This window comes from Girardinichthys multiradiatus, chromosome 13 (genome assembly GCF_021462225.1).
Source record: "Girardinichthys multiradiatus isolate DD_20200921_A chromosome 13, DD_fGirMul_XY1, whole genome shotgun sequence".
In the NCBI taxonomy this organism is placed as follows: domain Eukaryota; kingdom Metazoa; phylum Chordata; class Actinopteri; order Cyprinodontiformes; family Goodeidae; genus Girardinichthys; species Girardinichthys multiradiatus.
Window position 1 is genome coordinate 3,572,106 of NC_061806.1, and position 25,418 is coordinate 3,597,523.

At 44.0% G+C, this 25,418-nt stretch overlaps 1 protein-coding gene across 2 annotated transcripts in view; it reads left to right on the top strand.

The window, feature by feature from the left end:
• The window catches only part of oxsm (3-oxoacyl-ACP synthase, mitochondrial), a 53,104-nt gene extending 35,226 nt beyond the window's left edge, over window positions 1-17,878 (top strand). Inside the window, exons 4-5 of one of the 2 annotated variants that reach the window (XR_007041125.1) lie at window positions 17,321-17,353; window positions 17,445-17,878. The gene's annotated coding sequence lies outside the window, so the exon portion shown is untranslated. The remainder of the gene's footprint in view (window positions 1-17,320; window positions 17,354-17,444) is intronic. The other variant, XR_007041126.1, reaches the window with a different exon arrangement.
• The last annotated feature ends 7,540 nt before the right edge of the window (window positions 17,879-25,418 follow it).

Consider the following 25,418-nt stretch of genomic DNA (forward strand, 5'->3'; position numbering starts at 1 on the left):
TTCTGTCTTATTTTAAAGGTAATTTAATAACTTTCTTTTCTGTCAACTCTGAGTCTACAAAAGAATGTTGTTTACAGTAGGAAACCAGTAAGGCATACACTAGGGGCATAATAATTGCATATTCTGCTAAGAAAAGAAAGCAAAAGCTTATAAAACAAGAAATGCTTAGAACTGAGCTTAAAACTAAAGAGAAAGCCTATATGGAGTCCCCATCCTCTATGTTGTTAAGGCAAATTTCAACAGGTAAATCCACCCTTAATACTTACACAGCAAGAGAAGACTAAACTTAAATTTGTTAGACAGAAACGTTTTAAACATGGCAATAGATAAGGTACTTGGCATACCTTACAAAAAAAAGCACAGATTCACATTCAATTGCAGCTATATGCATTGACAGAGGCGGCACGGTGCAAGATAATATTCAAATAAATGGCATTTTTAAAAAATTGTATCACAAACTATACCTGTCTGAACAGCCAGTAAATGCACACAGCCTGATGGAGGATTTTTTCTCACATATCAGATTGCCTACTTTGTCAGCAGAGCAACAAACCACTCTCAATGCACTTACTTCAAGAAAGGAGGTTGCAGGCGCCATCAAAAAGTTAAAGAATGAAAAGGCTCCTTGACCTGACGGGTTTACTTCCGACTATTATAAAGAATTTACTGAATTGTTAGCGGACCTGTTGCTGGATATGTTTAATGACTCTTTCAGACAAAATATTTTGCCTCAAACACAAAGGGAAGCAAACATCCCTCTCATTCTGAAAAAAGGAAAGAACTCTGAACTCTGCTCCTCATACAGACCTATTGTCATGATTTTAATTGCCAACTTAACCCGCATGCAGAGACACTCAGAGAACAAGATCAGTTAGAGGAGTTTATTGAAAGCTCAGTCAGGCACTAACGGGAAGCGGCGAGCCTAATCTCCGTCACTGTAAAACACAATAGGTAAAAAGGTTAGAGACTGAACCTCAGAATATGGCCTGACGGTTAACGTTTCTTACCGGGGAAATAGTGGAACCTGCCAGGGAGAGGAATCGCGTCAGGAGAGGAGCACAGACTGCCAGGTTCAGTTCAAATCCAGGAAGGAGTCCGCACCACAGACGGAGGTCTGGAACAGGTCAGCCAGAGATCGCACCTGGAACAGGTAACAGGAGGAAGTCAATGTCTTTTCAGCAAAATCTTCAACCATTACTTTCACAGCAATTTGCAAGGAACAAAGGTTTTCAGAGCTGGCCAGAAGATTACCACGGAGGGCAAAACACTCAGGCAACGAAGTGCTGGCAATCCATCCTCTTTATGCCTCCCAGAATGGGCTCGGCCTGTTTTTCTGAGTCCTCAGGCCAGAACTGGTGGGACAGAGCGTCAGGCTTGAGGTTCTTGGATCCTGGTCTAAAAGAAATAGACAGATTAAAACGGGGAAAAAAAAGTGACCAACGTGATTGGCGTGCATTAAGACGCTTAGCTAACTGGATGTAAGACAAGTTCTTATGGTCTTTCCAGACCAGCACAGGGTGTTTGGCGCCCTCCAACTAATGCCTCTACTCCTCCAGTGCCAGTTTGATGGCCAGCAGCTCCCTGTCTCCAACCTGGTAATTCTGTTCGGCAGGGGTCAGCCGACGAGAGAAGAAGGCGCAGGGGTGAAGCCTCCCATCCTGGTCCGAAAGCTGAGAGAGGACCGCTCCCACCCCGATGTCCGAGGTGTCAACCTCCAGCATGAACTGCTTAGTTGAGTCAGGATGGATCAGAACAGGCGCTTGGGAGAACAGCCTCTTTAACCGGGTGAAGGCGGTCTCGGCCTCCGATCCCCAGCTGAAGGTCATCTTGGTGGAGGTCAGCGCAGTCAGGGGGCTGCCACTTGGCTGTAATTCCTTATGAACCTTTGGTGGAAGTTGGCGAACCCCAGGAACTGCTGCAACTTCTTCCGGGAGTCCACCACTGCTCGAACCTTCCCTGGGTCAGCGCGAACCTGTCCCTCCTCCAACACAAATCCCAGGAAACTGACGGCCGACTGATGAAAGTCGCACTTCTCTACTTTGACGAACAGTCTGTTCTCGTGAAGGTGCTGTAGGACCAGCCGAACGTGGTCGTCCAGGTATACAAACACAAAAATGTTCAAAAAGTCTCTCAAAATGTTGTTGACGAGGGCATTGCTTAAGCCGAAAGGCATAACTAAATATTCAAAATGCCCCAGGGGGGTTTTGAACGCCGTCTTCCACTCGTCTCCCTGGCGGATTCGTACTAGGTGGTAGGCATTTCTGAGGTCCAGTTTAGAGAAAATAGTGGTGCCGTGTATGGGTTCAAAAGCAGAAGCTAACAACGGAAGGGGGTATTTATTCTTTACAGTAATAGCGTTCAAGCCTCTGGAATCTATGCAAGGAGGGAAGCTACCATCCTTCTTACCCACAAAAAAGAAGCCTGTCCCTAGCGGAGATGAGGAAGGGCGGATAATCCCAGCAGCCAAAGACTCAGCAATATACCTCTCCATTTCCCGTCTTTCCGGACCAGAGCTACTATAGAGCCGGCTGGAGGGCAACGGAGCGCCTGGGAGGAGGTTAATGGCGCAGTCGTAAGGTCGATGAGGCGGCAGAGACAGAGCCCGAGACTTACTAAATACCTGTTTGAGGTCGTGGTACTCGGAGGGCACCCTAGTCAAATCTGGGAGCTCCTCCTCCTTATCCTCCTCCACAGGAGTACTAGGGCAGACGGCAGACTGTAAACAAGAGCTGAGACATCCCTCAGACCAAGCCTCTATACGTAAATCCACCCAATTAATATGGGGATTATGACAATGAAGCCAGGGGAAACCGAGCACTAATGCACTCTGAGCAATGGGAAAAACATAAAAAGACAAACAAAGGTTTTCAGAGCTGGCCAAAAGATTACCACGGAGGGCAAAACACTCAGGCAATGAAGTGCTGGCAATCCATCCTCTGTATGCCTCCCAGCTGATGAATCAATGCGCCAAACTTGTCTCAGGCACTCTCCTGCTGACGGCACCTTGTGTTGGAATGGTGTTAGTAGCAGGCAGCAGATGACTCCAGATCCTGACACCTATAGCATTATTGAATGTAGACAGGAAAATGCTTTTGAAAGTGTTAGATACCCGTCTTGAAAAACGTCTGCCTTACATTGTTAGGGAAGACCAAACAGGCTTCAAACAGGGCCGTAATTCTGGGAATAATGCTGGGCACCTCCTAAATATTATTCAGGCTTTCTGGCATCACGTGGCTTAGTGCTTTCCTTGGATGCAGTGAAAGCCTTTGACCGCATCGAATTGGACTATTTGTTTTACTCTCTAAACAAATTTGGTCTGGGTGATAACTTTGTGCAGTAGATCAGGGTGCTGTATAACTGTCCTCTATCATCTGTCTTAACAAATGGGATTCGATCAGACACTTTTCCATTACATCGTGGGGTACAACAGGGTTGCCCTTTGTCTCCACTCCTGTTCGTTCTTGCTATTGAGCCATTGGCAGAGGCAATAAGGGCCACATCCTCTATCCATGGCCTGTTGCATAACGACAAACATCATAAGATATGCTTATATGCAGATGATGTTGTAATGTTTATTTCAAACTCTCAAACATCGCTTCCAGCATTGACAGAGGTCATTGATTCATTAAGTAGGTTTTCAGGGTACAAGGTAAACCCGGGCATGTCGGAGGCCATGCCACTCCGGACTCTAAAGTCGGTCCCCGTATTTCAGCCTCCATTACCTTTCAGATGGTCACCGTCAGGGTTTTGATACTTATGTACGTTTAGTACCCCACATTTTGATTAGATTTTATAATCTTTGACAAGATTGGGCATGATTTGGAAAGGTGGAATTCCTTGCCCATATCATAGCTTGGTCGTATATCACTCATTAAGATGAATATATTGCCCCGCTTGTTATACCCAATAAGGATGATCCCTACTGTGTTTTCAAAAAAGGTCATTAAAAATATCAGTGATTGGCTGAGCTCTTTCATATGGAGCAAACGTAGACCCAAACTTAAGATGACTACATTGTAGTTGCAAGGCCATGAGGGTGGTCTGGACTTGCCAAACAGTGTATCAATTGAGCTGTCACCTTAAATACACACATGACTGGATTACAGACCATTCACATTCTATTTGCTTGGACATTGAAAATACTATGTCAAAGTACGATTTAAAATGTTTACTGTTTTTCAATAAACCTAAAGATATAAGGCTGAGCTGTAGCAGCTATGTTACACTTAATACACTAAAGGTCTGGCGATTAGTATGTCGTCTGGAAGGGAGGTCTCAGATCACATCCCCTTTCATTACTATAATGAGTAATCCTGAATTTCTGCCTGGTTTGACAGATAGAACTTTCAATGTATGGTGTAACAAGGGCATTATAATGCTGAAGGATGTTTTTTCTAATACTGCACTAATGTCATTTGCACAATTATCTAAGAAATATGACATGCCCAGGCGGGACGTCTTTCGTTACTTGCAATTAAGACATTACATCCTGCATAGAACAATTTTGGGCAATGATGTGAAAGCCTTGTCAGATAAAAACTGTTATTTCAAGGAAATGTCAGGGTGTCAATAGTGTATTGTCCAAAATGTCGGTATATGTTTCTTCAGCCCCGCTGCATAAACTGAAGGACACATTGGAGCGGGAACTTTCTGTCATAATTAGTGACGAGGATTGGGCTAATGCACCAGTGGTTGGTGCGAAAAAGGGATTGACTGCATTAATGAAAAATTAAATTAGCCGCATTGGTCTCTATCCTGGTGATTTAATTATATGTCAGTGCCTCGTGCATCAAGAGAGTCTGTGTGCACATTCCCTGAAGATGATCAATATAATGAAAATTGCCGTCTCCATTGTAAACTTCATTAAAAGTAGAGGGGTAAATAGTCATTGGTTCAGGGAGCTGCTCATGGAGCTGGAGTCAGAGTATGGAGATCTAGTGTACCATTGTGAAGTATGATGGCTGAGTTGTGCAAATATGCTTGAACGATTTTATTGTCTGTGGGAAGAAGTTAAACAGTACATGGAGATAAAGGGGAAACCTGCAGTGGAGCTCAGTGATGAGCACTGGCTCTGTGATCTGGCCTTCATGATAGACATGACCAAGCACCTGTCAGAGCTGAACATCAAGCTGCAAGGCTCCAACCAGCTTCTAAGTTCTCTGCTTTCACATGTGAAGACATTTGAAGGAAAGTTAAGACTGTGGCAAAATCAGCTGGAAAGTGGTAACACTGTGCACTTTCCTTCTCTGCAAAAGCAAAAACCTGCTATAACAAGTGAATATGCTGGTGAGTATGCAAAACTAATCCAGGCCTTTGATGAACAATTTCATGATGTGGAAATTAAACAGAAGCCATTTAATGTGGAACCATCTGATGTGCCAGACAACCTCCAACTGGAGATCATTGAGCTTCAAAGCAACAATGAGCTCAAAGCCAAATACAACAACCTTCCTTTGCTGGACTTCTACAAACTGTATGTCAGTGTTGAGGATTTTCCAAACCTGAGGAGACATGCACTCAAGTTTGTATCACTGTTTGGGACAACATACCGCTGTGAGCAGTTCTTCTCTAAATTGACTCTGGCAAAAAGTCAAGACTGAAAGCTCAAAACGTACTGCCTCCAATCTGGAAAATCAGCTGCGTGTGGCATCAACATGTCTTCCAGCAGATATCGGACGCCTAGCTAAGGAGAAGTAGTTTCAGCCATCACATTAGGTGAGTATGTTTAATGAGGCAATTGTCAAACAGAACACCATTATGCTTATTTTATGGCTTTCAAAGCATCTTAACTGGTTTTATTAGAAAAAAGATTTACTTCTTGTTGATGTAAGTCTGAGAAATATTTGTAATTTGTACAATCAACTGTACATGCCTCAGTTTTATTTGGGTGGTATTCTATAACACTATTTTGTATTTTGAAAGAAACCAAATGTAAAAGAAAACAAAAAAACCTGAAATGTTCAAATGTTTGCAAAAATAAATATGCAGCAACTAAAACTATGGTTTTATGAATCTATGATTGTTGCATTAATAGGCTTAACAATTTGAGTGTGTCGGGCTCGCCTCCACGCACAGCGTGGGCTCTGGAACCCATCTCCTTGAGAGGGGTTGGACTCTCTTCTACTCTGGAGTGGCCCACGGGGAGTGGCGGCGGGCTGGTGTGGGTTTGCTTGTTGCCCCCCAGCTCAGCCGTCTCGTATTGGGGTTTACCCCAGTGGATGAGAGGGTCGTATCCCTGCGCCTTCGGGTTGGGGAGAGGTCTCTGACTATCATTTCAGCCTACGTGCCGAGTGGTAGTGCAGAGTACCCGGCCTTCTTGGCATCCCTGTCGGGGGTGCTGGATAGTGCCCCTCCCGGGGACTCCATTATTCTGCTGGGGGACTTCAACGCCCACGTGGGGAACGACAGTGACACCTGGAGAGGCGTGATCGGGAGGAATGGCCTCCCCGATCTGAATCCGAGTGGTGTTTTGTTATTGGACTTCTGTGCTAGTCACGGATTGTCAATAACGAACACCATGTTCAAGCATAAGGGTGTCCATCAGTGGACTTGGCACCAGGACACCCTAGGCAGGAGGTCGATGATCGACTTTGTTGTCGTATCATCAGACCTTCGGCCGCATGTTTTGGACACTCGGGTGAAGAGAGGGGCTGAGCTGTCCACTGATCATCACCTGGTGGTGAGTTGGATCCGCTAGAGGAGGAGAAAGCCAGACAGACTTGGCAGGCCCAAGCGCATAGTGAGGGTCTGCTGGGAACGCCTGGCGGAGCCCTCGGCCAGGGATGTATTCAACTCCCACCTCCGGGAGAGCTTCGACCAGATCCCGGGGGATGTTGGAGACATAGAGTCCGAGTGGACCATGTTCTCCGCATCTATTGTCGATGCTGCTGCCCATAGCTGCGGCCGTAAGGTCTGCGGTGTCTGTCGTGGCGGCAATCCCAGAACCCGGTGGTGGACACTGGCAGTAAGGGATGCTGTTAAGCTGAAGAAGGAGTCCTATCGGCTGTGGTTGGCTTGTGGGACTCCTGAGGCGGCTGACGGGTACCGTGAGGCCAAGCGTGCTGCGGCCTGGGCTGTGGCAGAGGCAAAAACCCGGGCCTGGGAAGAGTTCGGTGAGGCCATGGAGAAGGACTACCGGTTGGCCTCGAAGCGATTCTGGCAAACCGTCCGGCGCCTCAGGAGGGGGAAGCAGTGCTTTGCCAACACTGTTTATAGTGGGGGCAGGAGACTGCTGACCTCGACTGAGGACATTATCGGGCGGTGGAAGGAGTACTTTGAGGATCTCCTCAATCCTGCCATCACGCATTCCGTGGTGGAAACAGAGGCTGGTGACTCGGGGTTGGACTCTTTCATCACCCAGGCTGAAGTCACCGAGGTGGTTAAAAAGCTCCGCGGTGGCAAGGCTTCGGGGGTGGATGAGATCCGCCCTGAGTACCTCAAGTCTCTGGATGTTGTAGGGCTTTCATGGTTGACACGCCTCTTCAACATTGCGTGGCGGTCGGGGACAGTGCCTCTGGACTGGCAGACTGGGGTGGTGGTCCCCCTTTATAAGAAGGGGGACCGGAGGGTGTGTTCCAACTACAAGGGGATCACACTCCTCAGCCTCCGTGGTAAGGCCTACGCCAGGGTATTGGAGAGGAGAGTCCGACCGATAGTCGAACCTCGGCTTCAGGAGGAACAGTGTGGTTTTCGTCCCAGCCGTGGAACACTGGACCAGCTCTATACCCTCTACAGGGTGCTCGAGGGTTCATGGGAGTTTGCCCAACCGGTTCACATGTGTTTTGTGGACCTGGAGAAGGCATTCGACTGTGTCCCTCGTGATGCCCTGTGGGGGGTGCTCCAGGAGTATGGAATCGGGGGCCCTTTATTAGGGGCCATCCGGTCCCTGTACGAGCGGAGCAGGAGTTTGGTCCGCATTGCCGGCACTAAGTCGGATCTGTTCCCAGTGCATGTTGGACTCCGGCAGGGCTGCCCTTTGTCGCCGGTCCTGTTCATAACTTTTATGGACAGGATTTCTAGACGCAGCCAAGGGCCGGAGGGGGTCTGGTTTGGGGACCAGTGGATTTCGTCTCTTCTTTTTGCGGATGACGTGGTCCTGCTGGCTCCCTCTAGCCAAGACCTACAGCATGCGCTGTGGCGGTTCGCAGCCGAGTGTGAAGCGGCTGGGATGAGGATCAGCTCCCCAAGTCCGAAGCCATGGTACTCGACCGGAAAAGGGTGGCTTGTCCTCTTCAGGTTGGAGGGGAGTTCCTGCCTCAAGTGGTCGGTCTACGTTCCTACCCTCACCTATGGCCATGAACTTTGGGTCATGACCGAAAGAACGAGATTACGGATACAAGCGCTGAAATGAGCTTCCTCCATAGGGTGGCCGGGCACTCCCTTAGAGATAGGGTGAGGAGCTTGGCCATCTGGGAGGGGCTCAGAGTAGAGCCGCTGCTCCTCCACATCGAGAGGAGCCAGTTGAGGTGGCTCGGGCATCTATACCAGATGCCTCCTGGACGCCTTCCTCAGGAGGTGTTCCAGGCACGTCCCACCGGGAGGAGGCCCAGGGGACGGCCCAGGACACGCTGGAGGGACTATGTCTCTCGGCTGGCCTGGGAACGCCTTGGGCTCCCCCTGGAGGAACTGGAGGAGGTGTCTGGAGAGAGGGACGTCTGGGCATCTCTGCTGAGTCTGCTGCCCCCGCGACCCGGTCCTGGATAAGCGGAAGACGACAAACGAACGAATTTGAGTGTGGCCCTCAGATGACTTTTTGAAAATTGAAATGGGCCCTGGGAGAGAAAAGGTTCCTCACTCCTGCCCTAAACAGTCGAATAAATTAACACAAAAACGTCTCTAACAATCATACACTTAATATTAATATAGAGATAAGATAAACTTTATCATCCCTCTAGGGGGAAATTAAATAGTTTCAGTGGCAGGACAGATTAAAGATGTACCGCTAGTAAGGTAATATTAGGAAGGATAAAAAAAATACAACAAAAAAAAATAACCATGAATTAAAAGGTAAACAAAATTACAGACAAGATAGTACAGAATTAGTATTATTAAATATTTACAGATTGTAAAATGCTTTAAAAAAAAAAAATAGGCAGAAATGGGAAAAACTCAAAAAATACATTATATATACATAAATAGGTAAGACAAAGTACAATAACCTAAGCACTATATACATGAAAATGTAAATGAGATGAATAGGTATTTGCTGCATTGTAAATGATGATGTCAGCAGCCTAAGCCTAAATGGTCATCTCCAACGCTCCCCCGTCGGTGGAGAAGTTATCTGGTGTGCTGCAATCTCCTCTTTAGCTTCTGATTGCAGCAGGTACCAGAGCTGCTCACATTCACATTCCAGGGTGGTGCGTCAAAGCAGAGGGAAAGATGCGTTGATCTTCTTGGGAATGCCTGTTAGTTCGCACCATGATCCCAAAGCCAAATCTACCTTTTAACACTCCTCTCTGCTCCTCCACCAGCAGGGTCTGCTCCTCTGATCAGTTTGGTTTTCTCCACCTTTTTTTCTCCAATTTGGTTTTGATGTTTTACCAAATCAAACCTCTTTATACAAGAATATCACAGTAAACTGAAATGCGGACAGGTTTTATATACATATATAAATATATATATATATATATATATATATATATATATATATATATATATATATATATATATATATATAAATCAAATAGATGAAGTAGGATTAAGGATGAAGTAAGAAATTTAAAAAGGTCTCAAAAGAATTTGACTGCAATTGTTCCACTGGAAAGCAATTACTTTACAAGTGGGGGACATTTAAAACAACTGCCAACCTGTCCTGGTCTGGACTTCCAAGAAAGTTCACCTTAGAAACAGACCACAATATGCTGAAAGAAATCCTAAAAATAACCTTAAAATGGCATCAACCTACAGAAGGTTTTTGCTACTGTTGATATGAACAAGTTGAGACTAAACTAGTTTAATCTTAATGGAAGGTATGAAAGGAGAAAGGCTTTGCACTCTAAGGAAAACATGAAGGTCAGACTAAAGCTTGTCAGAGAGACAAAGACCAAACCTTCTAGAATAATGTTCTTTGGACAGATGAGCCTAAAACTTAATTATTTAGGCACCAGAACAGAGGACATGTCTGACATAAACCAAGTTCAGCATTCCAGGAAAATAACCTCACACCAACTTTAAAGCATGGAAGTAGAGGTGTCATGGTTTGGGGATGATTTACTGCAGCATGACTTGGTCAGCTCACCATCATTGAATCCATCATAATTTCTATCGTGTATCTGTGGGTGCTTGAAGAAAACGTGAGACTATCTGTAACAAATGAAAGCTGGAGCAGAACTGGACCCTGCAACATAACAATGACTCAAATCCTACATGTGAATCCAACATGAACTGGCTGAGCATTAAGGGGAACTCCTGGGCCTACTCAAAGCCCAGATCTTGATCTCACTGAGATGCTGTGGGTTGACTTGAATTGGGCTAATCTTGCAAGAAACCCCTCAAACATACAGTGGTTGGACAATGAAACTGAAACACCTGTCATTTTAGTGTGGGAGGTTTCATGGCTAAATTGGACCAGCCTGGTAGCCAGTCTTCATTGATTGCACATTGCACCAGTAAGAGCAGAGTGTGAAGGTTCAATTAGCAGGGTATGAGCACAGTTTTGCTCAAAATATTGAAATGCACACAACATTATGGGTGACATACCAGAGTTCAAAAGAGGACAAATTGTTGGTGCACGTCTTGCTGGCGCATCTGTGACCAAGACAGCAAGTCTTTGTGATGTATCAAGAGCCACGGTATCCAGGGTAATGTCAGCATACCACCAAGAAGGACCAACCACATCCAATAGGATTAACTGTGGACGCAAGAGGAAGCTGTCTGAAAGGGATGTCCGGGTGCTAACCCGGATTGTATCCAAAAAACATAAAACCACGGCTGCCCAAATCACGGCAGAATTAAATGTGCACCTCAACTCTCCTGTTTCCACCAGAACTGTCCGTCGGGAGCTCCACAGGGTCAATATACACGGCCGGGCTGCTATAGCGAAACCTTTGGTCACTCATGCCAATGCCAAACGTCGGTTTCAATGGTGCAAGGAGCACAAATCTTGGGCTGTGGACAATGTGAAACATGTATTGTTCTCTGATGAGTCAACCTTTACTGTTTTCCCCACATCCGGGAGAGTTACGGTGTGGAGAAGCCCCAAAGAAGCGTACCACCCAGACTGTTGCATGCCCAGAGTGAAGCATGGGGGTGGATCAGTGATGGTTTGGGCTGCCTTATCATGGCATTCCCTTGGCCCAATACTTGTGCTAGATGGGCGCGTCACTGCCAAGGACTACCGAACCATTCTTGAGAACCATGTGAATCCAATGGTTCAAACATTGTATCCTGAAGGCGGTGCCGTGTATCAGGATGACAATGCACCAATACACACAGCAAGACTGGTGAAAGATTGGTTTGATGAACATGAAAGTGAAGTTGAACATCTCCCATGGCCTGCACAGTCACCAGATCTAAATATTATTGAGCCACTTCGGGGTGTTTTGGAGGAGCGAGTCAGGAAACGTTTTCCTCCACCAGTATCACGTAGTGATCTGGCCACTATCCTGCAAGAAGAATGGCTTAAAATCCCTCTGACCACTGTGCAGGACTTGTATATGTCATTCCCAAGACGAATTGACGCTGTATTGGCCGCAAAAGGAGGCCCTACACCATACTAATGAATTATTGTGGCCTAAAACCAGGTGTTTCAGTTTCATTGTCCAACCCCTGTATTTCAGCTGAAAGTCAGGAATGGGACAAACTTTAGTTAAAAAACTTCATTTGAAAAGAAATTTGAAACAAGGTTAGTCATTGGTGTTAACAATAGGAATCAATATGCAATTTCCTTAAAAAAAAGACTGAATTCATTGAGTGTCCTTTTGTAAATGGCTGTATATGTTAATAACCCAAGAACTGAAAGAGGTTGAGTTCTCTTTCTAACCACGACTTTAAGGTATTAACTGCCTAAAAGGTCTTTGCAGAACCCAATTAATAAAATCTGAACTTTAATGCATTGTGCGAGCTCTACATTAAGCCAAATTCAAATGAACCTTGAACATATAAGTTATTTGTCAGCTCTGAGAGACCTCTTGGACTTTTTTTTCTGTATTTGATGGATAGTGCTACAGTCTCTGAATTTAACAGCATTATATAAAAACAGCCTCATATGATGGATCACTGCACTGGGGATTATCTTTCCAGACCCATTTTTAGAGATTATTTTCTATTAACTGCTCTGGATGTCACTGGCAGCAAATGAATAGATCAATTATTCATTTATCTTGAAATTATTCATTTATCTTCCAAAAAAGGACTAACCTGACGCAGATAAATGGAAACATGGAAACAGGATATAAAGGAAAGCCTGGCATTTAATTGAAGAATATTTTTCTGCTTAGGTATCCATTCAAAGGCCATCTACCATGTGCATTCCTCTACACTGGTTTCAAATTAATTCTCCATGAGATACTAAGACATTAAAATAAAAGTATGAAAGATAAGCATTTTACTGTAGCTTTGCTTTAGTATTGTCATTCCACATGTTCCCTCTCATTGTGTCATCTGAGACTGAAGTGGCCCTGTTCTACCTCTCCATATCCACAGCACTCCATCTAGGCAGGAACTATTGATTCGTGGTGCTGGAATGATGACTTTTGTTCCTGTTACTCTTGCTTTTCTTGTTTTGTGCATTCCTGCCTCTCTAATTAGGAGAAATCCAAGCTGAATTACGATCGCCATGGCAACAGTCAGGGTGATATCCCTTTGATATCACCCTGTCCCACTGGGAGAACCGCTCATCACCACGTTCTAAAAATAGAGCGTCTCTTCTCACTCTGTGGCACATGCTTGATGGCCTTCATTCCTCTGCTGGGTCCATTATTGAAGCCAGCTGATGCATTTTGTGTAGCCATACTGCAGCTGGGTAAAAGCTAATTTCATCAATAACACTAAAGACTGAGAATGTTTGATAGATACTAACTGCTCTTGAAAACTTTGTCACTCCAACCATTATTCATATCAGTGGATCATGAAAAGTGATTCTTTACATTACAAGCCACAAACGTCTCACAATCACTGAAGGATTTAGTTCAGATTATTTTAAAATGAGTAAACATTTTTTTTATTTGTTGAAAAATTACATTGCAATGAAAAAATATTTGTCTCTTTGCGTATTTGTTCTAAATTTGCATTTCTGTCCAAAGTAATGGGGGGTTCTCACATGACATCGCGGTCAAGTGAACGCACTTCGTGATCGCCATCTTGGGTGGCAGCTGCAGCCTGTTTTCATTGTTTTAGCGTGATCAGTGAAGCAAAACTCCATACCATTCATTTAACTATTGGGAGAACTTGCTTAATTGTGGGTTGTGCTGCACGTGGTGGTAAAGACCAACGTTCATTCTATTGTCTGCCAGCTGTGATAGAAAATCAGTGTGAGAAAAGAAAAAGACTGAGTTCACAATGTCGACTACTGTAGCTGAATCGGATATCCAGGGCAGATTTGGACGGCTTGAACCTCACTCACGCCCGAGTGTGCAGTGCACATTGTGTGACAGGTAAATAAATAATGTTCATCTACATGTATTGTAATAATATTCTGGAAAGTAGTCTGCCAAGACCGTGAGCTGATCAGTTGATTGTGAACTGGGAGCAGCACTCAGCGCTGTGACCTACGTACTTCAGTAAGCTGCGTTCTCACGCCTTGACTAGCTAGATGTAGATTGCAGTTTACCTTTACTGTAAGCTGTAAATGTATTATCTAGTAATACACCTATTATGTAATTATCCAATAAAAGACAATATTTAACTTATTATGGATTTTTGCCTATGTTGTGGCTATGAAAAAATTGTTGCGAAGCCAATCCTCCACTAAACAAACCAATAGGCAGTACATATGGAACCACCTAATTGATGACCACAATTTTCTTGAGGTACATGGCCTTTATTAGGAGGCTGTAACGACTCTAGATACTTATCAATGGTCAAATCCCTTAAACCCCCCCCCTAATGCTAGACTCTATTCTACCCCACCTGTGCACTCACACCCCAGCCCACTAAAGCCCCTATCCTAACTGAAAAACATATATATCTGGTTGCAATGCAGACAGTTTTATTTACAGTCTAAGTAAAGCTGCTCAGCACCTTTATTTAGACAGTGCTAAAGATAAAAATCAGAAATGATGTTGCAAATGTCTTAAATTAATGAAATAAGATCTTAACCGTTTTATTCCTATCAATGAAGTTTATCATGTTTGGTTTCTTTTTCTACAGTGAAGGAGGTAGGATTTTAGTCCTGCAGTGTGGGCTTTTAATTTTAGATTTTCAGCTGGTGCACATCAGACCAGACTGTTGATGCAGTAAGATGACAGCATGGTCAGCAGGTGAGGGCAGATCCTTATATAACTACAGCAATACAGCTAAGCAGCTATATAGACACTGCACTAACGTTAGAAATGTGTGCTATAGTATTGACCATTGGCATATCGGAGCTTGATCCCTGATGGAATATTTACTGTTATTGGTAATTGGTAAAGCTGATATATTCAGTCAGTTTTGTTATTATATTGTTTTGTTAGTATATTTTGGTACTCATCAATCCCCCTTCTTGAACCGCCACCTTATTACGTGGTGGAGGGTTTGAGTGCTCAAATGATCCCAGAGGGGCTTAAATGTCCCTGGTAGGGTTTCCCATGGCAGACAGGCTCTGGGTGGTGTCTTTGTTGGGGGGTGCTGCAAAGTGCCCCTCCCGGGCACTCCGTTATTCTGCTGGGGGACTTCAATGCCCACATGGGAAACGACAGTGACACCTGGAAAGGTGTGATTGGGAGGAATGGCCTCCCCCGATCTGAGTGGTGTTTCATTATTGGACTTCTGTGCTAGTCACGGATTGTCCATAATGAACACCATGTTCAAGCATAACAGTGTTCATCAGTGCACATGGCACTGTCCACTGATCACCAACTGGTGGTGAGTTGGATCCGCTGAAAGAGGATAAAGCCATACAGACTTGGCAGGCCCAAGCGTATAGTGAGGGTCTGGCGGAGCCCTCGGCCAGGGATGTATTAAACTCCCACCTCCGGGAGAGCTTTGACCAGATTCCGGGGGAGGTTGGAGACATGGAGTTCGTGTGGACCTTGTTCTCTGTGTCTATTGTCGTTGCTGCCGCCCATAGCTGTGGTCGTAAGGTCTGCGGTGCCTGTCGTGGTGGCAATCCCCGAACCTGGTGGTGGACACCGACACTAAAGGATGCTGTCAAGCGGAAGAAGAATTCCTATTGGCTGTGGTTGGATTGTGGGACTCCTGAGGTGGGTGACGGATACCGTGACGCCAAGCATGCTGCAGCCCGGGCTGTGGCAGAGGCAAAAACTTGGGCCTGGGAGGAGTTTGGTGAGGCCATGAGAAGGACTACCGGTTGGCCTCGAAGTGATTCTGGCAAACCATCTGGCACCTCAGGAGGGGGAAGCAGTGCGAACCTCAGCTTCAGGAGGAGCAGTGCGGTTTTCGTCCCGGCCGTGGTACACTGGACCAGCTCTACACCCTCTGCAGAGTACTCGAGGGTTCATTGGAGTTTGCCCAACCAGTCCACATGTGTTTTGTGGACCTGGAGTCTTATGAATGTCTTATTCAACGGTATCTCACGTGGTGCCCTGTTGGGGGTGCTCCAGTAGTATGGAGTTGGGGGCCCTATATTAGGGGCCATCCGGTCTCTGTACAAGTGGAGCAGGAGTTTGGTCCGTATTGCCGGTACTAAGTCGGACCTGTTCCCGGTGCGTGTTGGACTCCAGCAGGGCTGCCCTTTGTCACCGGTCCTGTTTATAACTTTTATGGACAGGATTTCTAGGTGCAGCCAAGGGCCGGAGAGGGTCTGGTTTGGGGACCAGTGGATTTTGTCTCTTCATTTTGCAGATGACGTGGTCCTGCTGGTCCCCTCTAGCCAAGACCTACCATGCTAACTTTCACTCAACATATGCTGTGTTCCATTAACCTCGGAGGTTGGAACTGGGATGTCTGAATTTACATCATGTCCGAGTTGTAGCGTTCTAGTTTCCTGCTTGTTTTCATTCTTATTGCTAGAAACTGTAACAGCAGTCTTACAACACTAACAGTACAACTGACTAAATGTTGCATAAAATAATAAAGAACTGCTAAAAACAGTTAAAGTAAGAAAGTTATAGCATTATGAAATCAAACATAGGAATTTTAAAAGGGCCTTTCCTCAAGTGTTAGAAGGAAGAAAACCAAAAATCAAGGGGCTGATATCATCAGATGAAGCAACAAGCAAAGTTCTTGTTACCTCTATGACACAACAACAAGAAATAAATGAGTGCTCACTCAGAGTGCCGTGGGTCTTCGGTAAGCACAAGAAGCCATTCTTTGATGCTGAATTTATAAAAGAACATCTGACTGACGTTATGGACACCATGTTTAAAGGAAAAGAAAAGGAGATAATGACAGCTAAAATTAAGCAAATCCCCCTCTCAGATTTCACAGCAACAAGGCGCACTGAAATGCTAGCTGGCAATCTGTTTAAACAGCTTTGTGATGGAATAAGAATGCAGAGTGCATTTTCCTCGCTGTGGATAAGTCGACAGACACCACCATTAATGCTCAGTTGATAGTTTTTTGAGGTATCATGACGAGACAAAGGAGTGTGTTGAAGGTGTATTGGACATGGCAAATCTCTTTGGAAAAACAAGAGGGAGCACATTTCTAACACAAAACTGGAAATGCTGAATAAGAAAGAGATTAATGTGAAGAATGTTGTCGGTTGCTAGTGGAGCTCCAACTATGATGGGGAAAGAAAAAGGATTAGTGCAACACCTAAAAGTTCACCACTTTCACCTCATATCTTATCACTGCATAATTCACCAGTCTGTCTTTTGTGCAAGTCTCAGAGAAGTGTACTCTGAAATTATGGCAGGAATTATGAAACTCATTAACTTCTTGAGAACATCATCTGCACTGCAGCATCACTTACTGAGAACATTCCTGATGGAAGTCAATGCAGCATTTAATGACTTACTCCTGCCTTTGGTCAGCCATCTGAGCAAAGGCAGGAGGCAAGGTCCTGGAGCACTTTTCAGCCAGTAAGAATGAGTGTTTCTGTCAGATCAACAGTGCCAAAGCAAAAAAGGTATTGGAATTCCTGTAAAATCCAAAAAAGATACAAGCTGTGACATGTTTGTTTGATATAACATCTCATTTCAATGACCTAAATCGGAAGTTACAAGGGAACAAAAACACAGTGTGTGAACTGATATCAGCAATGTGTTCTTTCCAGAGAAAACCGGAGGTCTTCAAAAGTGACCTATAGGTCGGCTGTTAAATATTTTCTACTACACATATTATCCAATCAATGTTTTTAAGCAAATCTTCTTAATCTTTTTTTTACTTTTTATTCACAGGAGGAACAGCTCCACTTCCCAAAAGTTATTTAACAGACCAAAGTAATGGGAGATCATCTGCATCATGTTGAATTTGTGGAGAAGCTGAAATATGCTTTGACTTGTTAGGAAAATAAGTTGTCCTGTGCATTTACAGTCCCATTCTGGTTATGAAGGTGAGACGGTTCTCTGCAGACACACAGCAAATCTTCCCTTGGGCAACAGCTGCTTCACTGCAAAATGAGTTAACTGACCTCAAGGAAAACATTGCCCTCAAAGAGACTGTGGGTGCAGCTCATGGCTGTTGGGACCACAGCCATGGGTCCAAAAGGAAAGGCCAGTAAGATCTTTTCTGGAACTTTCAAAATAAATTGCATTAACCTACTTCCAGCACAGCCAGGGACAGGGAATAACAGCAGACTTCCCGTGACATCACTGTCCGAATAAAACCCCCACTTTTGCAACAAGCTGACCTCTTCCACGCAGGTCCCCAGAGGAACTGGACGGAGGGACACAGGGCGCTAATGTCTCTTTGCAGGCAAACAGACATAACTCTTCAAACTGGATCCAAGAGTGTCATACGATCACGCGATCATATGCACTAAGTTTAGTAGGAATGAACTGCTGATGGTGTATCTGGGATTAATTCATGACCAGGGGTATTAAGGTACAAGCGTTGCTTGACTTTCTCTCTGAGGTCTATAGAAGCAAACTGTGTTCCAGAGAGTTCTCAGCAGAGACCCTGTCTTTACAACGCCGAGTGCAGCAGTTTTTCCCGGTCTGAAGGAAGGACAACGGGACCACATCACCGTGGCTACAGCAGTAACGTGCAATTTGGACGGCCCGGCAGAACGAGCCGCCCCACCCCACAGCTACGGAGGTTAGCTGCAAGTTAACCCTTTGTTCACTGTGGATGCTTTCCTAAACTTTGTCGCCCGGACAACTTTTCCTCAGCACGGTTCACGTAAGAGGTTGTGTTTTGGGCAGAGAGAAGTAGTTTAGAATGAAATAATCTAAACATTTTTGGTTTTGTTGTGTTGAAAACTCAGCCATCTTAGTGCTAGCAGATTATCTGCTCAGCACATGTGCTCAGTTTGTGTTCTGTGTTTCTGTTTTTAAAGTTAAGACAAACTTTATTTAAAGAGTGATTTTAAACAGAAGATCGGCCATAACGTGCTTATGCATTTTACCCCTTTTATTAACGGTATTTTAAAGGTAGGTGTTTGATTCTGATGATAAGCTATAAGCTTCTTTTGTTAGCTCCAACCGCTAACAGCTAAGAACACGTGCTTGCCTACTAAAGATCATTTACCCAAAGGTAAAAGGTTGTTAGTTTTCAAGCTAGGAAATAATATTTCCCTAAATATTATTTTTCTAAACTTGATAACTAATTAAACACCATTAAGCCCCATTTCTCAAAGATTTGGTTCTTATTTAAAATATTTCCTTAAATATTTTTCTATTTCCTTAATAATATTTCTTTAAATATTATTTTACTAAATAAAGGCACCTAATGAGACACCGTTGAGAATTAGTCATCCAGAAGGTTGGTTTTATTCAGCAGATCATTCTTTAAAACATTATTTTATTAAAATAATATTTTATCTGATCTTGCATTGTGAATGGTTGTCTAAACGTTTGCTGATTGTTGCCTAAGTTAGTTCCAAAACTAACTTAACTTCACTTCCAGATTCTTCAAGATAATCCTTGGTTCTCAAACATAAACATAGCATGGTAATGTTGCATCACTCTTTTTGGTCATGATTTCCAATCATCTTTAATCAACTTGTTTATATTGTACATAGTCCATTAGTCTTCGTAATTCTTTAATTCTGCTTGGTAGTTTAGTTGGATTGTTTTAGAATAGTAAAGAGTTTGTTGATTGAAATATGTTTGACTTTGAGTTGACTTATTTTTGTTAATAAATTCTTGTATCTTAAGAAATTGTGTGAATTCATTCAGTGTGTGTGCAGAGTGTTGCTGTTCAATAATGTCAGAGCTTGGCTCATCCCTTTCTATTTTGTCCTAATACCATCGCCTTATTGGGCTGGTATTCACAGGACAACCCTTAACAGACCGAAATATTATTTAATAAAATATTAAATTATTAACATTGAATATTAAATATTCAATAAGAACCAATATTCAACCGCGCTGTGGCGGTTCGCAGCCGAGTGTGAAGCGGCTGGGATGAGGATCAGCTCCTCCAAGTCCGAGGCCATGGTACTCGACCGGAAAAGGGTGGTTGGAGGGGAGTTCCTGCCTCAAGTGGAGGAGTTTAAGTATCTCGGGGTCTTGTTCACGAGTGAGGGAAGAATGGAGCGGGAGATCGACAGACGGATCGGTGCGGCTGCCACAGTAATGGGGGCGCTGTGCCGGTCCATTGTGGTGAAGAGAGAGCTGAGCCGAAAAGCAAAGCTCTCAATTTACTGGTCGGTCTACGTTCCTACCCTCACCTATGGCCATGAACTTTGGGTCATGACCGAAAGAACAAGATCACGGATACAAGCGGCTGAAATGAGCTTCCTCCGTAGGGTGGCCGGGCACCCCCTTAGAGATAGGGTGAGGAGCTCGGCCATCCGGGAGGGGCTCGGAGTAGAGCCGCCGCTCCTCCACATCGAGAGGAGCCAGTTGAGGTGGCTCGGGCATCTATACCGGATGCCTCCTGGACGCCTTCCTTGGGAGGTGTTCCAGGCACGTCCCACCGGGAGGAGGCCCAGGGGACGGCCCAGGACACGCTGGAGGGACTATGTCTCTCGGCTGGCCTGGGAATGCCTTGGGCTCCCCCTGGAGGAGCTGGAGGAGGTGTCTGGAGAGAGGGACGTCTGGGCGTCTCTGCTGAGTCTGCTGCCCCCGCGACCCGGTCCTGGATAAGCGGAAGACGACGAACGAATGAACGAATATTAAATAATATATTCATATTCATAATCACAACATGGCGCAGCGGTAGAATGTGGAACCAGTGTACAGTGGCCTTTGTCCTCGACGTGGCTGTGCCAGGTTCCAGTCCCGGCCCGGTAACGTTTGCCGCATGTCTTCCCCCTCTCTAACCCATTTCCTGTTTGCCTACTTATAGAAAAAACAAAACAAAATTAAAGGCCTGAACAAGAACCGCAGTCAACTGACAAATGAACGCAATACATCAATGTCTTCATCTGGCCATCACTCCATTAGTCCTGGTAACAGCCACAACATACTATTTTCTCAGTAGAGAGTACTTGTTTACCAAAATAACTCTATGGAGGGGGGGATTTTTTGCTAAATTAAAAAATACATTTTGTTTTATTTGAGCAAGTATTTTAATTTTTGAATTCCTGAGTTTCTTGAACCACCTTAGATTTGTCTTTGTTTTATTTCAAAAACATTTTCTGGGCTATCTCCTCCGCGCTTCCATGGCTGATTGGTCTAGAACGACGTCTGCTGACGGCTCCTGGGGAACTTCTGAGCCGTATATTGCTGCCCGGCGAAGAACTGAGAGGAAGAGGAAGAGGCTGATGGACCAAAGTGGAAGGCTTCAGGAGCCATGGAGCTCCTCTCTCACTGACACTGGCCACGGCAGTCCCGCCATCGTCAGCTGATGGTGCTTTGAAGGAGGAACAGGACAGTTGTCCAACCAGCCTATATATTATACTATACTAAATTACTGCAGACTTTGTTCTTTGGCAGAATGGAGCAGAGACACATGCTGTGTAAATTGGGAGTGAGGTTGTCAGTACTGCTGTGAAATGATAAACACAGCAGTGTTAGCCTTAAAGGGCGAAGCCTATACAAAATACAGGTCCTTCTCAAAATATGAGCATATTGTGATAAAGTTCATTATTTTCCATAATGTCATGATGAAAATTTAACATTCATATATTTTAGATTCATTGCACACTAACTGAAATATTTCAGGTCTTTTATTGTCTTAATACGGATGATTTTGGCATACAGCTCATGAAAACCCAAAATTCCTATCTCACAAAATTAGCATATTTCATCCGACCAATAAAAGAAAAGTGTTTTTAATACAAAAAATGTCAACCTTCAAATAATCATGTACAGTTATGCACTCAATACTTGGTCGGGAATCCTTTGGCAGAAATGACTGCTTCAATGCGGCGTGGCATGGAGGCAATCAGCCTGTGGTTCTGCTGAGGTCTTATGGAGGCCCAGGATGCTTCAATAGCGGCCTTTAGCTCATCCAGAGTGTTGGGTCTTGAGTCTCTCAACGTTCTCTTCACAATATCCCACAGATTCTCTATGGGGTTCAGGTCAGGAGAGTTGGCAGGCCGATTGAGCACAGTGATACCATGGTCAGTAAACCATTTACCAGTGGTTTTGGCACTGTGAGCGGGTGCCATGTCGTGCTGAAAAATGAGAAGGACCTGTAGAATCTACGTCAGTCAGCATGAGGAAAAGGGATCTACTTCTTTCATCCAATCAGATGCAAGTGTCTGTAGTTTAACCAATAAAGTGGAAGGATGGCAAAATGAACTTGACTGACATAAATTAACCAATAGAGAAAAAGGTTTGGTGAAACACAACAAATAAATTCAAATAAATTATATGACAAACAAATTAAGCAGAAAGGGATGAAAACAAGTATATTGGAAAGATCAGATCAGTAGGTTATAAAGAAAAATTTAACTCTTCCTGTAATGAAAAATGTAAGGTACAACACAAAGTATTAATTTTTTCTGCCATGTTTGATTTGGTTACTTTAACCAAATCAAACATGAAGTTATAATTGTGTAAGGATGTAGGTAATACAAATATGGGTTTTGATATGTTCTGCACTAATTTTTGATATACAGTAGAGTGACTTGCAAAATACTCCTTAATCTTCACATTTTATCATGCACACAAATGTCATTGTATTTAATTTGATCCAGTTCAATATTAGTTAAGACTAAGCAATGATCAATTGGCAAAAGGGGGCTGTACAAAATATTAGCAGCAGGGATTTTGATGATTTTATTAAAAGCAATTGTTTCTCAACATGGGACTTTTTCTCTTCTGTATTAAAGAAATATGTCCTTTAAATGAAAAAAATCCCTAAAAAGGTTGGATTTTTCTTTTTTGATAAGAAACTGGGATCTTTTTAAGAACATGTCCTAGTACACAAAGAAGAAAACTGTGAACTGTGGCACATAGTTTGTTCCCAAATATCTTTTCCTGTGATTTGACATAGTGCACCGAAGTCCTGTTTCTTGTTTTGCAAGGGATGATAACAGCCAAATTTGTGCCCCTCCCATTTTATTTTATTTCCATAAAAAAATTTAAGCCATCAAACATAATGTTTGGTTTCAACTTAAAAAAATTCCAAAATGTAACCAGTAACAAGCTTACAGCCTTGTGCTCAAATTACCTCAGATGGTGCCTGAGAGAGTGGGCAGTGCAGAACATCAAGGCTGGTTTGGAGTTTGTTCATAGAAAATTAGTCACGACAAAGTGCTAAAAAGAATAAGCAGTTAAGAATAACTTGTAGAGCACCTAGCAAAATCTGAGCAGATCCTTAATGGTGCTGAGAAAAAGGGCATTACCTCTGACTCCTTTGAAAAGCAATTTCAAAGGGGGAAATATAAGAAAATGGAATTCCTGAGAAAAATAAGATGATAAACTAGATGGCAGAAACACAAATGACAAGAAATAAATTGAGCTGCAGTATAATAGATATTCAAATTGAATTGCCCTGTAACACACCATCCCCACATGCTGCACTAGGAAACTGACAGTCTGGACTGACCAGGCAAGTAAAAAGGAAGCTGGAAGTTTCACATTTGACAATAGCCTAACATTGCATTTTATATCAAGACAAAATGTCAGACAATCGTGTAAACTGCATAAACAATTGTATTTAAAAACTTAAAGAAATTATCTTCAAGACACATGTAACTGATTTTTTTCAAACTTCACAGATGCTGCCTTGGTTTGTTTTGGCTGTTAGTTATTCTGGGCTCTTTTGTCTTCTTAAAATGTGTACGTTTGTTGATCTGTGAGTTTAAGTGGTTTTATAATAGGGTTGTCCTTATAGGGGTCTCCCAAGTGACTTGGCATTTTGTTCTATCAGCATATGCTGTAGGCTCTTTTGAAAGGTATTTCTCCTTCAGCCACAGAGCCAGGATATACTGAAAATCAGTCTAATTATGAATACAACTAAAACAATTTGGAGTTCATGATACTGTCTAAGAGACGATAAGTGTTACTGAATAACAGAGAAAGACAATTGTAAATAGACAGTAGTTTGGCTGATATTACTGTGCTTTTGCGAGAAGCCAGAAAGCGAGAAGAGATGAGACAGACATTGCAGACAGAAAAGGAACTGAACATGTGCAATTTGCTTACCGAGCAAACAGGTCAGCAGATGATGCTGTTAACTTAGGTCTACACTTCATCCTGCGACACCTCGACCACCCAGGGACGTACGCCAGACTTCAGCTCGGCCTTCAACACTATCATACCAGACATCCTCTACCAGAAGCTCACACAGCTCAACATCCCAGCCTCCACCAGTCAGTGGATCAACAGCTTCCTGACGGACCGACAGCAGCAGGTGAGACTGGGGAGCATCTTCTCCCGATCCAGATCAATAAGTACTGGTGCCCCCCAGGGGTGTGTTCTATCCCCACTCCTCTTCTCTCTGTACACAAATGACTGCACCTCATCGGACTCGTCCGTGAAACTCCTGAAGTTTGCAGACGACACCACTGTCATTGGTCTGATCGAGGACGGTGATGAGTCTGCATACAGACAGGAGGTGGATCAGCTGGTACACTGGTGCGGTCAGAACTACCTTGAACTCAACTCACTCAAGACTGTGGAAATGGTGGTGGACTTTCGGAGAACACCACACCCATACACCCCCCTCACCATCCTCAACAACACCGTATCAGCTGTGGACCACTTCAGGTTCCTAGGAACCACCATCTCTGAGGACCTGAGATGGTGTTCACACATAGACACTGTTTGAAAGAAGGCCCAGCAGAGACTGTACTTCCTGAGGCAACTCAAGAAGTTCAACCTTCCACAGGAGCTGTTGGTCATCTTCTACACTGCCATCATTCAGTCTGCCCTGTCTTCATCCATCTCAGTGTGGTTTGGTTCATCCACAAAACAGGACAGGTCCAGACTGCAACGAATAATCAGGTCTGCAGAGAGAATAATCAGAGCTGACCTTCCCTCCATCCAGGACTTATACAGGTCTAGGGTCAAGAAAATAGCTGCCAAAATCTCTGCAGACCCCACACACCCTGCACATAAACTGTTTGGAGTTTTACCATCAGGTGGCGCTACAGAGCACTGTTTACTAAAACCAGCCGCCACAGAGACAGTTTCTTCCCCCAGGCTGTTTCTCTGATGAACATTCAATAGAGTACAAAACAACAGCATACAGATGTTGCAAAGGCACCTTTTTATTATATATGTGTATATTGTACATTGTAAATTGTAAATTTGTATATTCTATAAGGCAAAAACAGAACAAAAGAGCAAAGTGTACCGGAGTCAAATTCCTTGTTTGTATGCACGAACTTGGCAATAAAGCTGATTCTGATTCTGATAAATAAGCATAAAAACTGAATTAAATGACTGGACCTTTAAAGAACACAACAGTTGGTGATGAGGAGACAGTTTGCCAAGAACCCAGAGGCAAGGAAGGACTACTGGGAGAAAGCTATGTCGAATAATGGTCAGCAGCAAGCTGGCGCCCATGCGGCACCAGGATTCAGCTACGCTCAACTGGCCCCACCAGCCCCGCTGAACCTTGGAGCGTTGGATTTTTTCAGAGTATAGCCTTTGGGAGGACTCTTACAGCTTCTTCAGAGTTGCCAGTGGAACTATTAATGTACGAGATTTGGTGAGGAGAGCCACTCTGTTGCATTGTATAGTAGTGCCTACGCAAAAGATTTTCGCAAATCTACTGAGAATCAATTGCATTTCTTATTTAATGAAAACACCACAATTGTCGAATTGTTTTTTCGACATTAGCAGAATATTGACAAAGTTTTGAGCACA